The sequence below is a fragment of the Lissotriton helveticus genome, assembly GCF_964261635.1.
Source record: "Lissotriton helveticus chromosome 1_1 unlocalized genomic scaffold, aLisHel1.1 SUPER_1_unloc_19, whole genome shotgun sequence".
Taxonomy (NCBI): Eukaryota; Metazoa; Chordata; class Amphibia; order Caudata; family Salamandridae; genus Lissotriton; species Lissotriton helveticus.
In genome coordinates, this window is record NW_027611658.1 from 2,130,001 (window position 1) to 2,142,822 (window position 12,822).

A 12,822-nucleotide genomic window follows, 5' to 3' on the forward strand; every position below is an offset into this window, starting at 1 on the left:
GTCCGGGGCTCCACCGGGGCCCGGGGAGGCTCTCCCCGGCCTGGCTAGGGTTCGGTAGCTGGGACCGGGCCCGGGGCTTGAGCTCCGTCCGTCCGGCCGGGCCTGGGGTGCGTGAGCCCCCCGTCCTGCAAGCCGTCAGAGGGTCCGGGCGCTGGGGACGGGGCTCCACCGGGGCCTGGGGAGGCTCTCCCCGGCCTGGCTAGGGTTACGGAAGCTTGGACCGGGCCCGGGGCTTGAGCTCCGTCCGTCCGGCCGGTCCTGGGGTGCGTGAGCCCCCCGTGTCCTGCAAGCCGTCAGATGGTCCGGGCGCTGGGGACGGGGCTCCACCAGGGCCCGGGGAGGCTCTCCCCGGCCTGGCTAGGGTTCGGTAGCTGGGACCGGGCCCGGGGCTTGAGGTCCGTCCGGGCCTGGGGTGCGTGAGCCCCCCCGTCCTGCAAGCCGTCAGAGGGTCCGGGGCTCCACAGGGGGCCCGGGGAGGCTCTCCCCGGCCTGGCTAGGGTTCGGTAGCTGGGACCGGGCCCGGGGCTTGAGCTCCGTCCGTCCGGCCGGGCCTGGGGTGCCCCCCCCCCCCGTCCTGCAAGCCGTCAGAGGGTCCGGGCGCTGGGGACGGGGCTCCACCGGGGCCCGGCCTGGCTAGGGTTACGGAAGCTTGGACCGGGCCCGGGGAGCAGGTGTGGCTGGCATCATCCACTACGCTGTCCGCGCGTAGTTTTCCGCCCACCCCTACTTATGTCCAAAGCCATCCAACAAGAGCATTTTTTTTTTAATTCGGTCGATTTAAAAAAAATCTGCGAACTATTTTATTTCTCTCAAAAAAGTGCCAAAAAGTGACTTTTTGTGCAAAAAAGTGCCCGTACAATATTTTTTCATCTAATAAACTTTTTATGACTCAGAATACACTTAGGCTTCAGGTCAATGTGTTTTTGTTTGGGGGAGGGGCCCAGGGAAAAAAACACCTTTTTTTTTCTCGGATTGGTCAAAGGTCAGGCTACCAGCTTGACTCTTGTTGCACCAGTGCTGCTTTGGCTGCACCAGTGCTGCTTCGGCTGCACTGGTGCAGCTTCTCAGACTTGAGGCGTTGCACCAGTGCAGCATAGAAAAGAAACTTTTTAATAAAAGGATTTAAAATTAATTCAAGATATACATTATCTAAGGAATGTTATAAAAACTCAGATATGGAGAATATTTTTCATTTTCGTCCATTTTTGACCGTTTTGGAGCACTTTGAAGCACTGATGCAGCTTTGGGATTTTTATGGTTATTTTGATCAGAGATGCTCCTAATGTGTTTAAAATTCATGTGGGATGTATCCAAGACACTGCCATCACACCTATATAGTTTTTAAATGATTTTGATGTATTAAAATTTTGACCTCCATAAGGGGGGAAAGGTTGAACTTTTACCCCGCTCGGAGTTCCATGACTTTCGTGACCTTGTCCCCCTGAAATTGAAAATCGAATTTTCAAAGTGTTTAGTAAAACTGTTCATTCTGTGTCATTCATTATGTCTTTAGCCTGCTATTGGACCACTGCAGCACTATGTTTTGTTAATTTTAACCCAATGTTGACCTTTTTTGACCACTTTGATGCACCAGTGAAGTTTTTGGACTTAGTCATTTTTCACTTCATGGAGACTTCAAAAGTGTTAGAAATTCATTTTGTAAATACCTAGAACGGTGCAAATGCAGCCATATAGCATTCAGGGCACTACAATTACACCTATATAGTTTTTAAATGATTTTGATGCAATAACATTTTTGACCTCCATGGGGAGGGCACTCAAGCTAAACTTTTACCCAGCTCCGAGTTCCACGACCTCGGGTGGAAAAAGTGACTTTGCCCCCTTAAACCCAAAAACTTCAAAAAGTCGCCCCTGGAGGCCAGAAATGGGTCTTAGACACTCTTGGTATGTCATCTGAGGTATACTATGGTGTTCTTGGGTCCAGAACTAGAAATGTGATGTGACTCTGATATCTAGGGCCTATAATGGAAAAAATGAATTTGACACCAAACACCTCAAAATGTCTGAAATAGGACTCAGACATGTACCTGGAGGCTGGAAATGAGCAGCTTCTCAGACTTGAGGCGTTGCACCAGTGCAGCATAGAAAAGAAACTTTTTAATAAAAGGATTTAAAACTAATTCAAGATATACATTATCTAAGGAATGTTATAAAAACTCAGATATGGAGAATATTTTTCATTTTCGTCCATTTTTGACCGTTTTGGAGCACTTTGAAGCACTGATGCAGCTTTGGGATTTTTATGGTTATTTTGATCAGAGATGCTCCTAATGTGTTTAAAATTCATGTGGGATGTATCCAAGACACTGCCATCACACCTATATAGTTTTTAAATGATTTTGATGTATTAAAATTTTGACCTCCATAAGGGGGGAAAGGTTGAACTTTTACACCGCTCGGAGTTCCATGACTTTCGTGACCTTGTCCCCCTGAAATTTAAAATTGCATTTTCAAAGTAATGTGTACAACTATTCATTCTGTGTCATTCATTGTGTGTTTAGCATGCTATTGGGCCACTGTAGCACTTGTTTTTTTTTCGTTTTTATGCATTTTTGACCGTTTTTGAACACTTTGATGCTCCAAATGGTCTTTGGACTTAGTCACTTTTTGCTTCATGGAGACTTCAAAAGTGTTAGAAAGTCACTTTGGAGGCACACAGGACAGTGCAAATGCACCTATATAGCAATCAGGACACTCCAATCACACCTATATAGTTTTTAAATGATTTTGATGAATTAAAAATTTTGACCTCCATGAGGGGTGGAAAGTTTGAACTTTTACCCCGCTCGGAGTTCCATGACTTCTGTGACCTCGTCCCCCTGAAATTTAAAATAGCATTTTCCAAGTAATTTGTAAATATATTCATTCTGGGTCATTCATTGTGTGTTTAGCTTGCTATTGGGCCAGTGTAGCACTTTGTTTTTTTCATTTTTATGCATTTGTGACCGTTTTTAAACACTTTCATGCACCAATGATGTCTTTGTACTTCGCCATTTTTCACTTCATGGGGACTTCAAAAGTGTTAGAAATTCATTTTGGAGGCACACAGAACAGTGCAAATGCAGTTACATAGCATTCAGGACACTGCAATTACACCTATATAGTTTTTAAAAGATTTTGATGTAATAACATTTTTGACCTCCATGGGGAGGGCCCTTAAGCTGAACTTTTACCCAGCTCGGAGTTCCATGACCTTGTCCCCCTGAAATTGAAAATCGAATTTTCAAAGTGTTTAGTAAAACTGTTCATTCTGTGTCATTCATTATGTCTTTAGCCTGCTATTGGACCACTGCAGCACTATGTTTTGTTAATTTTAACCCAATGTTGACCTTTTTTGACCACTTTGATGCACCAGTGAAGTTTTTGGACTTAGTCATTTTTCACTTCATGGAGACTTCAAAAGTGTTAGAAATTCATTTTGTAAATACCTAGAACGGTGCAAATGCAGCCATATAGCATTCAGGGCACTACAATTACACCTATATAGTTTTTAAATGATTTTGATGCAATAACATTTTTGACCTCCATGGGGAGGGCACTCAAGCTAAACTTTTACCCAGCTCCGAGTTCCACGACCTCGGGTGGAAAAAGTGACTTTGCCCCCTTAAACCCAAAAACTTCAAAAAGTCACCCCTGGAGGCCAGAAATGGGTCTTAGACACTCTTGGTATGTCATCTGAGGTATACTATGGTGTTCTTGGGTCCAGAACTAGAAATGTGATGTGACTCTGAGCTCAATGTGATGTGACTCTGAGCTCTATGGCCTATATTGGGAAAAATGAGTTTGATCCCAAACACCTCGAAATGTCACAAATAGGAGTCAGACATGTACCTGGAGGCTGGAAATGAGCCCTAGCCACTCTTGTTATATCATCTGAGATATATTATGGGGTCCTGGTGGCTACAGGGACCTGAAAACAGTCATACAAAGCAATTTGAATCCATACGAGGCAATTTTTAATTTGCGGCCATCTGGTCACCCTTTGAAATGGATAGGATATACTACAGAGGATGTAGTGCACTCTATTTCTTGAAGCATATGATGTACTGACTTAATTTCAATTGCAGTATGTAGCTAAGACATTTACAATTCATAGTGGTAACTCTCATGGTTGTGGCTTATAGGGACAAGGTACAAATCAAGTGTAACCTTCAGGTAAGTTTTTATTTTTCACTTTCATGTGTGTTGTAGAACACTTTATACTTTTGGCTATAATTCATAGTCTGTACATTATAGAGACATAATTTAAACAGCACTTTGTTCCTAGTGATGTGCATCTTACCCATGTGAATTATTATGTGTGTGGCGTATTGTAAAGTTGTCAAAATTTGAATGACCCAGCCCTAAGACTTGCATGTGCGGCAAGGGTCCCAGCGCCTCGGACTGGAGAATACATGAATGACCCAAGCCCTCAGACTTGCGTGTGCGGCAAGGGTCCCAACGCCTCACACTGGAGAATACATGAATGACCCAGCCCTCAGACTTGCCTGTGCGTCAAGGGTCCCAGCGCCTCAGACTGGAGAATACATGAATGACCCAGCCCTCAGACTTGCGTGTGCGGCAAGGGTCCCAGCGCCTGAGACTGGAGAATACACAAATGACCCAGCCCTCAGACTTGCGTGTGCGGCAAGGGTCACAGCGCCTCAGACTGGAGAATACATGAATGACCCAGCCCTCAGACTTGCGTGTGCTGCAAGGGTCCCAGCGCCTCAGACTGTAGAATACATGAATGACCCAACCCTCAGACTTGCGTGTGCGGCAAGGGTCCCAGCGCCTCAGACTGTAGAATACATGAATGACCCAGCCCTCAGACTTGCGTGTGCGGCAAGGGTCCCAGCACCTCAGACTGGAGAATACATGAATGACCCAGCACTCAGACTTGCGTGACCGGCAAGGGTCACAGCGCCTCAGACTGGAGAATACATGAATGACCCAGCCCTCAGACTTGCGTGTGCGGCAAGGGTCACAGCGCCTCAGACTGGAGAACACATGAATGACCCAGCCCTCAGACTTGCGTGTGCGGCAAGGGTCACAGCGCCTCAAACTGGAGAACACATGAATGACCCAGCCCTCAGACTTGCGTGTGCGGCAAGGGTCACAGCGCCTCAGACTGGAGAACACATGAATGACCCAGCCCTCAGACTTGCGTGTGCGGCAAGGGTCACAGCGCCTCAGGCAGGAGAACACATGAATGAGCCAGCCCTCAGACTTGCATGTGCTGCAAGGGTCTCAGCGCCATCGGACTGGAGAACACATGAATGACCCAGCCCTCAGACTTGCGTGACGGCAAGGGTCACAGTGCCTCAGACTGGAGAATACATGAATGACCCAACCCTCAGACTTGCGTTTGCGGCAAGGGTCCCAGCGCCTCAGACTGGAGAATACATGAAAGACCCAGTCCTCAGACTTGCGTGTGCGGCTAGGGTCCCAGCGCCTCAGACTGGAGAATACATGAATGACCCAGCACTCAGACTTGCGTGAGCGGCAAGGGTCACAGCGCCTCAGACTGGAGAATACATGAATGACCCAGCCCTCAGACTTGCGTGTGCGGCAAGGGTCCCAGCGCCTCGGGCTGGAGAACACATGAATGACCCAGCCCTCAGACTTGCGTGTGCGGCAAGGGTCACAGCGCCTCGGACTGGAGAATACATGAATGACCCATGCCCTCAGACTTGCGTGTGCGGCAAGGGTCACAGCGCCTCGGACTGGAGAATACATGAATGACCCAAGCCCTCAGACTTGCATGTGGGGCAAGGGTCACAGCGCCTCACACTGGAGAATACATGAATGACCCAGCCCTCAGACATGCCTGTGCGTCAAGGGTCCCAGTGCCTCAGACTGGAGAATACATGAATGACCCAGCCCTCAGACTTGCGTGTGCGGCAAGGGTCCCAGCGCCTGAGACTGGAGAATACACAAATGACCCAGCCCTCAGACTTGCGTGTGCGGCAAGGGTCACAGCGCCTCAGACTGGAGAATACATGAATGACCCAGCCCTCAGACTTGCGTGTGCTGCAAGGGTCCCAGCGCCTCAGACTGTAGAATACATGAATGACCCAGCACTCAGACTTGCGTGAGCGGCAAGGGTCACAGCGCCTCAGACTGGAGAATACATGAATGACCCAGCCCTCAGACTTGCGTGTGCGGCAAGGGTCACAGCGCCTCGGACTGGAGAATACATGAATGACCCAGCCCTCAGACTTGCGTGTGCGGCAAGGGTCACAGCGCCTCAGACTGGAGAACACATGAATGACCCAGCCCTCAGACTTGCTTGTGCGGCAAGGGTCACAGCGCCTCAGGCTGGAGAACAACAGAATGACCCAGCCCTCAGACTTGCGTGTGCGGCAAGGGCCCCAGCGCCTCAGACTGGAGAACACAGAATGACCCAGCCCTCAGACTTGCGTGTGCGGCAAGGGTCCCAGCGCCTCGGGCTGGAGAACACATGAATGACCCAGCCCTCAGACTTGCGTGTGCGGCAAGGGTCACAGCGCCTCGGACTGGAGAATACATGAATGACCCAAGCCCTCAGACTTGCATGTGGGGCAAGGGTCACAGCGCCTCGGACAGGAGAATACATGAATGACCCAAGCCCTCAGACTTGCGTGTGCGGCAAGGGTCACAGCGCCTCGGACTGGAGAATACATGAATGACCCAAGAGGAGGGCACTATTTTACTCAGGTTTCTAGTATCAAAACCCCTTTCTCTATCCCTAGGGATATTGCTGCCACCAGTGGGGACTACCCCACTCAACTGTTGCTCTCTAGCAAAGGCAAGCTTCTCCTTGGCAAGGGCAAGTTCTTCCCTTTGGATCCTCAGATTAGCCTCCCTCATCTTTGCTTCATGCTCTCTCCTCTGAGGGGAAGTCATTCTCCTCTGAGCAGATGCATGAGAGTGCACAGATCTGTTGGAGTCCCTAGAATGAGATCTATCTCTTCTAACTCCAAAGTTAGGCCTGCTTAGGGTCACCAGTCCCTTCCCTATGCATGTCTAAGTTGGCCCTGGTTGGTCTGCTGACTACTACAGGACCTTTGTATGCCTCATCCCCAGAGGGTTCCTCATCCTCCTCCTCCTCATCTACATTCTCTGTTTCAGGGAGGTCTGGATCACCACGAGTACCTTCTAAGGCTGGCATGCTCCTATCTGGATTAGAGGGGTCTGTATCAGCAGCCCTTCTGGCATCATATGTCTCTAAAAGACCTAACAGAAAAGGAGTGGTAGGGTTAGAACCCTGTTTCAATTTCTTGAAGGTACACAATTGTCTCATCTCCTGGAAACTGAGAGCTGCATATCTGGAATGGAAAGGACCTGTGGAGGGTCACTAACCACTAGGGGAGTCTCTGAAGTCTCTCAATGGGTGGACATGCTTCTAGTGTGGTGTAAGTGATGCACCTACCTACACTATGGGTTTTCCTACTGATCCCTTGCTAAGAGTTGTAGTCAGGGTGTGCTAGGCCCTTTCTACTACAACAGCTGGTTCAGTAGAACTCAGAGTATTTCTAAGCTTGTTATATGTACCTAGAGTACCTTATGTGATCTTTCAAATGATATTTCAAGATTATATGTGGTAAAAACAACAGCAAGCTCAAATCCCAACCGCTGCACACCAATGTGAGAAGTTGGCCTGATATATGATGCTCACTAGTTCTAGTGATCACCTTGTATCAGTCCAAACAACCCTTATGGTGATTGGTTGTAAATCAACTTTATAGACCAGCTATCCTAATGGTAGCATGGACAAAGCAGTCTTAGGCTAAACTCTTTTGGCATGTGAAGCCAGCTGTTTTACCACAATATAACCCCTTGAATACCAGATGAAAGGACACCACACAGGTTGTTATGAAAATAAACAGTATATTTATTAATAACACCACCTCTGAACTCTTTATGAGGTCAGAGGGCTAAGCACATGACAATATCTTAAGAAAAATACGACAAGTTGCACAAAATTACAATGGTGCCCTAGAGGCACGACAAACCATATACTAAGTAAGTGCAATGTGAAAGTCGATAGAAATAATAGAGCTGTCCAGAGGCTGTAGGATCGATGGGACCACGCTACACTAACTCTAGGTAAGTAATAGAAGGCCCACAGAACGCGTGTGCAGAGTGTGAACTCACACGCGAGATGCGAAACAACGTCTATGGACAGTACAGTTCAAGTTAAAGGTGAGTACGGACAATCCTGACTAGGTAGGACTAAAACGACTGTGGAACTGGGCACTAGGACAGTTAAACTACCCTTGAGCACCGAAATGCTCTTGTTACCTCACCCACGGACTGCGGGTGCATAGGTGCCAAAGTGTGTCGGGTTCTCGCGTTGAAGTCAATGGAGCCTGAAAGAAAAGATGCTGCAGGCGACCAGGAGGAAGATGTCCGGGGCGATCAAAGGGTGAATCGGTGAAGAAGAGGACCTGAAAGCAGAGGGGACAATGTTCACAGTCACTAGCCAGTGACTGGAGTGGAACCAGGAAGGAACCAGATGTCATCATCGCGATCAGGTGAAGAGTGGATGCTTGACCCTGCAGCCACGTAGACCAGGAGGTGTCTTCGATGACCAGGATGGAAGCACGAGCTGTCCCACGCAGGCTCTTGCTGTCGGCGGTGTTGGATCCGGAATCGGCATCAACAGGCCTTGGCAAATGCAACGCACGAGTTGAGTGGTGAAGGCGTCTGGTGCGGACTAGGAGAGTCCGGGGTGCCCCTCTTTTGGAAGGGAGCAAGGGCCAGTCTGGAGCAACCAGACCAGCAGCAAAGATTCAAAGGTTCGTCATCTAGGAGGCCACTAGCCAGCCGGCAAGTGTCCAGACAACGCGTCGAGCAGCAAACAAGCAGAAGGGCCCCACGCAGATCTCGTGGATGCTGGAGGGCTGATCTTTGGTGCAGGGGCTGCCCGGGGCTGGGGCTTCTCAGTCCCCAAAGCACTTGGTCGAGTTTACCTCGGGAGTCGTGCTGGAAGCGAAGTGCAGGTTCGTTCAAGATGGCCGGTCCCACGAGTCTCGTCGCACCCACGGGTCTCAGCTGTGCTGCAGATGTAGGTAGAGGTCGGAGAGGTCTGGGAATCCATGTCTCGTTGGGCTCTGAAGTCTGGATCCTCGAGGGAAGACGACAAAGTGAAGCCGCTGGATGCTTGATGGTGCCTGCAGTTGCAGGGTGGACACTTCTTGCCCACAAGGGAGATTTTCTTCAGTCTTCTGTGGAGCAGAACGTCGAAGTCCAGAGTTTTCTCTCGTAGAGTATGTAAGAAATGGGGTTATAAATGGGGTGGGGTCGCACACTACTCACACACCGGCGGTGTCGCCCCTATGGACTCTGGTCAATGTAGTAAAGTGTTCGTGATGCATCATCTTTCGATCTTCTGCTATCTTCGCTGTCTTCGCGATCCCTGGACACGTGTTTCGGGGTATTACCCCTCATCAGCAGGGATAGGCCGTGTACTGGGGTTGCCGATGGCTGCCAATATCTGCCAGGTATAGTACCACTCAGGCGCGTATGTGCGGGATCCCAGGCTCGTCAGCCCGCTGCTCAAGGGAGCTTTAAAGTTACAAATGGGGGTGGGGTCGCACACTACTCACACACCGGCGGTGTCGCCCCTAAGGACTCTGGTCAATGTAGTAAAGTGTTCGCGATACATCATCTTTTGATCTTCTGCTATCTTCGCTGTCTTCGCCATCCCTGGACACGTGTTTAGGGGTATTACCCCTTATCAGCAGGGATAGGCCGTGTACTGGGGTTGCCGATGGCTGCCAATATCTGCCAGGTATAGTACCACTCAGGCGCGTAGGTGCGGGATCCCAGGCTCGTCAGCCTGCTGCTCAAGGGAGCTTTAAAGTTACAAATGGGGGTGGGGTCGCACACTACTCACACACCGGCGGTGTCGCCCCTAAGGACTCTGGTCATTGTAGTAAAGTGTTCGCGATGCATCATCTTTTGATCTTCTGCTATCTTCGCTGTCTTCGCCATCCCTGGACACGTGTTTCGGGGTATTACCCCTCATCAGCAGGGATAGGCCGTGTACTGGGGTTGCCATCGCGGAACACATAACTACATTAACCAGAGTCCTTAGGGGCGATACAGCCGGTGTGTGAGTAGTGTGCGACCCCACCCCCTTTTTGTAACTTTAAGCTCCCTTGAGCCGCCGGCTGACGAGCCTGGGATCCCGCACCTACGCGCCTGAGTGGTACTATACCTGGCAGATATTTGGCAGCCATCGGCAACCCCTGTACACGGCCTATCCCTGCTGACGAGGGGTAATACCCCGAAACACGTGTCCAGGGATGGCGAAGACAGCAGAAGATCGAAAGATGATGCATCGCGGAACACATAACTACATTAACCAGAGTCCTTAGGGGCGATACCGCCAGTGTGTGAGTAGTGTGCGACCCCACCCCCTTTTTGTAACTTTGAGCTCCCTTGAGCCGCCGGCTGACGAGCCTGGGATCCCGCACCTACGCGCCTGAGTGGTACTATACCTGGCAGATATTTGGCAGCCATCGGCAACCCCAGTACACGGCCTATCCCTGCTGACGAGGGGTAATACCCCGAAACACGTGTCCAGGGATGGCGAAGACAGCAGAAGATCGAAAGATGATGCATCGCGTAACACATAACTACATTAACCAGAGTCTTTAGGGGCGATACCGCCGGTGTGTGAGTAGTGTGCGACCCCACCCCCTTTTTGTAAGAAATGGGGTTACCCAAATCTCCAAGGGGGTAGCATGGAACCAAGCGGGCAGGCCAAACTTCGAAGGACATGTGAAGCACTCACACAGTACCCACAGTCAACACACCAGGCACACCACAAAAGAGGCAGGACACCAGTTTGAGTTGGAAAATTAAGAAGTTTAGTATCTCCAACCTGCAAAGCAAAAATGCATAACAGTGGCATCGTAACACGGCGCCAACTGGCACCAGAGCCAAGTGTATCAAGGGGGATTATTTACGGGCGTGTCCCGACCTCCTTCGCTCTTGGTAGGGGAACGCGCCAGGGCTGCCCTTTGTCCCCTCTCTTGTTTGCCCTTGCTTTGGAGCCGCTGGCGGCCTGGCTGAGATGGGAGCCATCTCTGAAGGGCATTAGATGGTCTCCGGAGTTTGAAGATCGTATATCACTATACGCAGACAATCAGCTCTTGTACCTTACGTCGCCTCGGAAGTCGTTGATCATCCTTTTCGACGTTTTGACTTCTTTCCGTAAAAACTCCGGTCTTGTCATCAACTGGTCGAACTCTTGCGTCTATGTCCTCTTCGGCGAGGCTCCTCTCCTGCCTCGTGACTGTCCTATCTCGGTGGAGCTGGAGGGATTCAACTACCTGGGAATCTTTATCACATTGGACCCTGTGCTTTGTTATGAACGCAATTTGCTGCTCCCTCTTCAGCGCCTCCGTGCTGATGTGACTGCGTGGGGTAGGCTCCCTCACTCGCCTCTGGGAAGAGCAGCGCTATTTAAGATGATGTCGCTCCCACGGTTTCTTTATGCGCTTCAAAACACACTTGACATTATACCAGCCAGTTACTTTCGGGAGATTGAAAGTCTACAGAGACAATTGATATGGGGGGGCCGTTCTCGTATTGCCCTTTCGAAGCTGACGCTCCCTTGGTACGACGGGGGCATCGCCCTCCCGGACATTCGTCGCTACTAGTGGGCCTCTCAGCTGGGGGCTATCAACCACGGCACTTACGCTCCTCCGCCGAACCCGGCCTTTGAGATGGATAAATGGCTACTGCCCGGTAGAGATTACAACAGGGCTCTATACGCAAAATCTGCCGGCCGATCTCTCACGGGCCCCACTAAGACAGCGGTGCAGGTGTGGTATTGTGCTACAGCGGCTATGGGATGGGCTGACAAGCTGACCCGTGCTACTCCGCTTTATGCGTCGGAAAAACTTGGCTCCCTCTGGATGTCGAAGGGTTTTGATAGGTGGGACGAGATCGGTATCAGCAGGGTTAATGATGTATGGATCAAGGGTAGAGTCAAGACATTTGAGGAGCTGAAAGTTGAGTACGACCTGAATGATAGAGAATCCTTTCGGTATGCGCAAATCCGAAATGCGGTTCTGTCTGTTTTTCCCCTGGGCTCGGATATTCCGGAGGCGTCCCCGCTTGAAGATCGGATACTGGATGGGCACGTCCCTGATAGCACGATCTCGCTCATATATAAAAAGTTAATTAATACCAGACTTGACCTATTGGATAACCTTCGAGAGTTATGGACTAGTGATGGTCTGGAACTCTATGACGAAGACTGGCAGGCTGCGATCTTTTCCCCGAAGGAGGTGGCTATCCCGGCACGCCTCCGGTTTGTCCAGCTCAAAATTCTTCATAGGGTATACGTGACTGGTCCTCGTCTGGTACGCATGAGATTCTCAGCGGATGGATTGTGCAGGCGTGGCTGTGGTATGGTGGGCACGTTTCTCCATATTATTTGGGAATGTCCTGCTGTGTTACGCTATTGGACTCGCGTGCATGAAGTTATGAGTGAGGTCACGGGTGTGCAATCAATGCCTGAGGCGCGGAGGTGTCTGTTGAATGTCTGGTAGCCGAATGATTATGACCAGGCGCAGCTTCGATGGGTGACCTTGGGTAATATGATTGCCAAGAGAGACATTGCCCAGTTATGGGGCGCCCAGAGGCCTCCGACAGTTCTGGTGTGGCAACAAAACATGGACTGGTGCATGTTTAGAGAAAAGACTGTTTATGTTTCCCGTGGCACGCCCTGCAAATGGGGGAAAACTTGGACTCAATGGAACACATATTGTGGTAATATATGTACTCCCCCCCTTCCGGACCTGAATACTGACCTGTCAT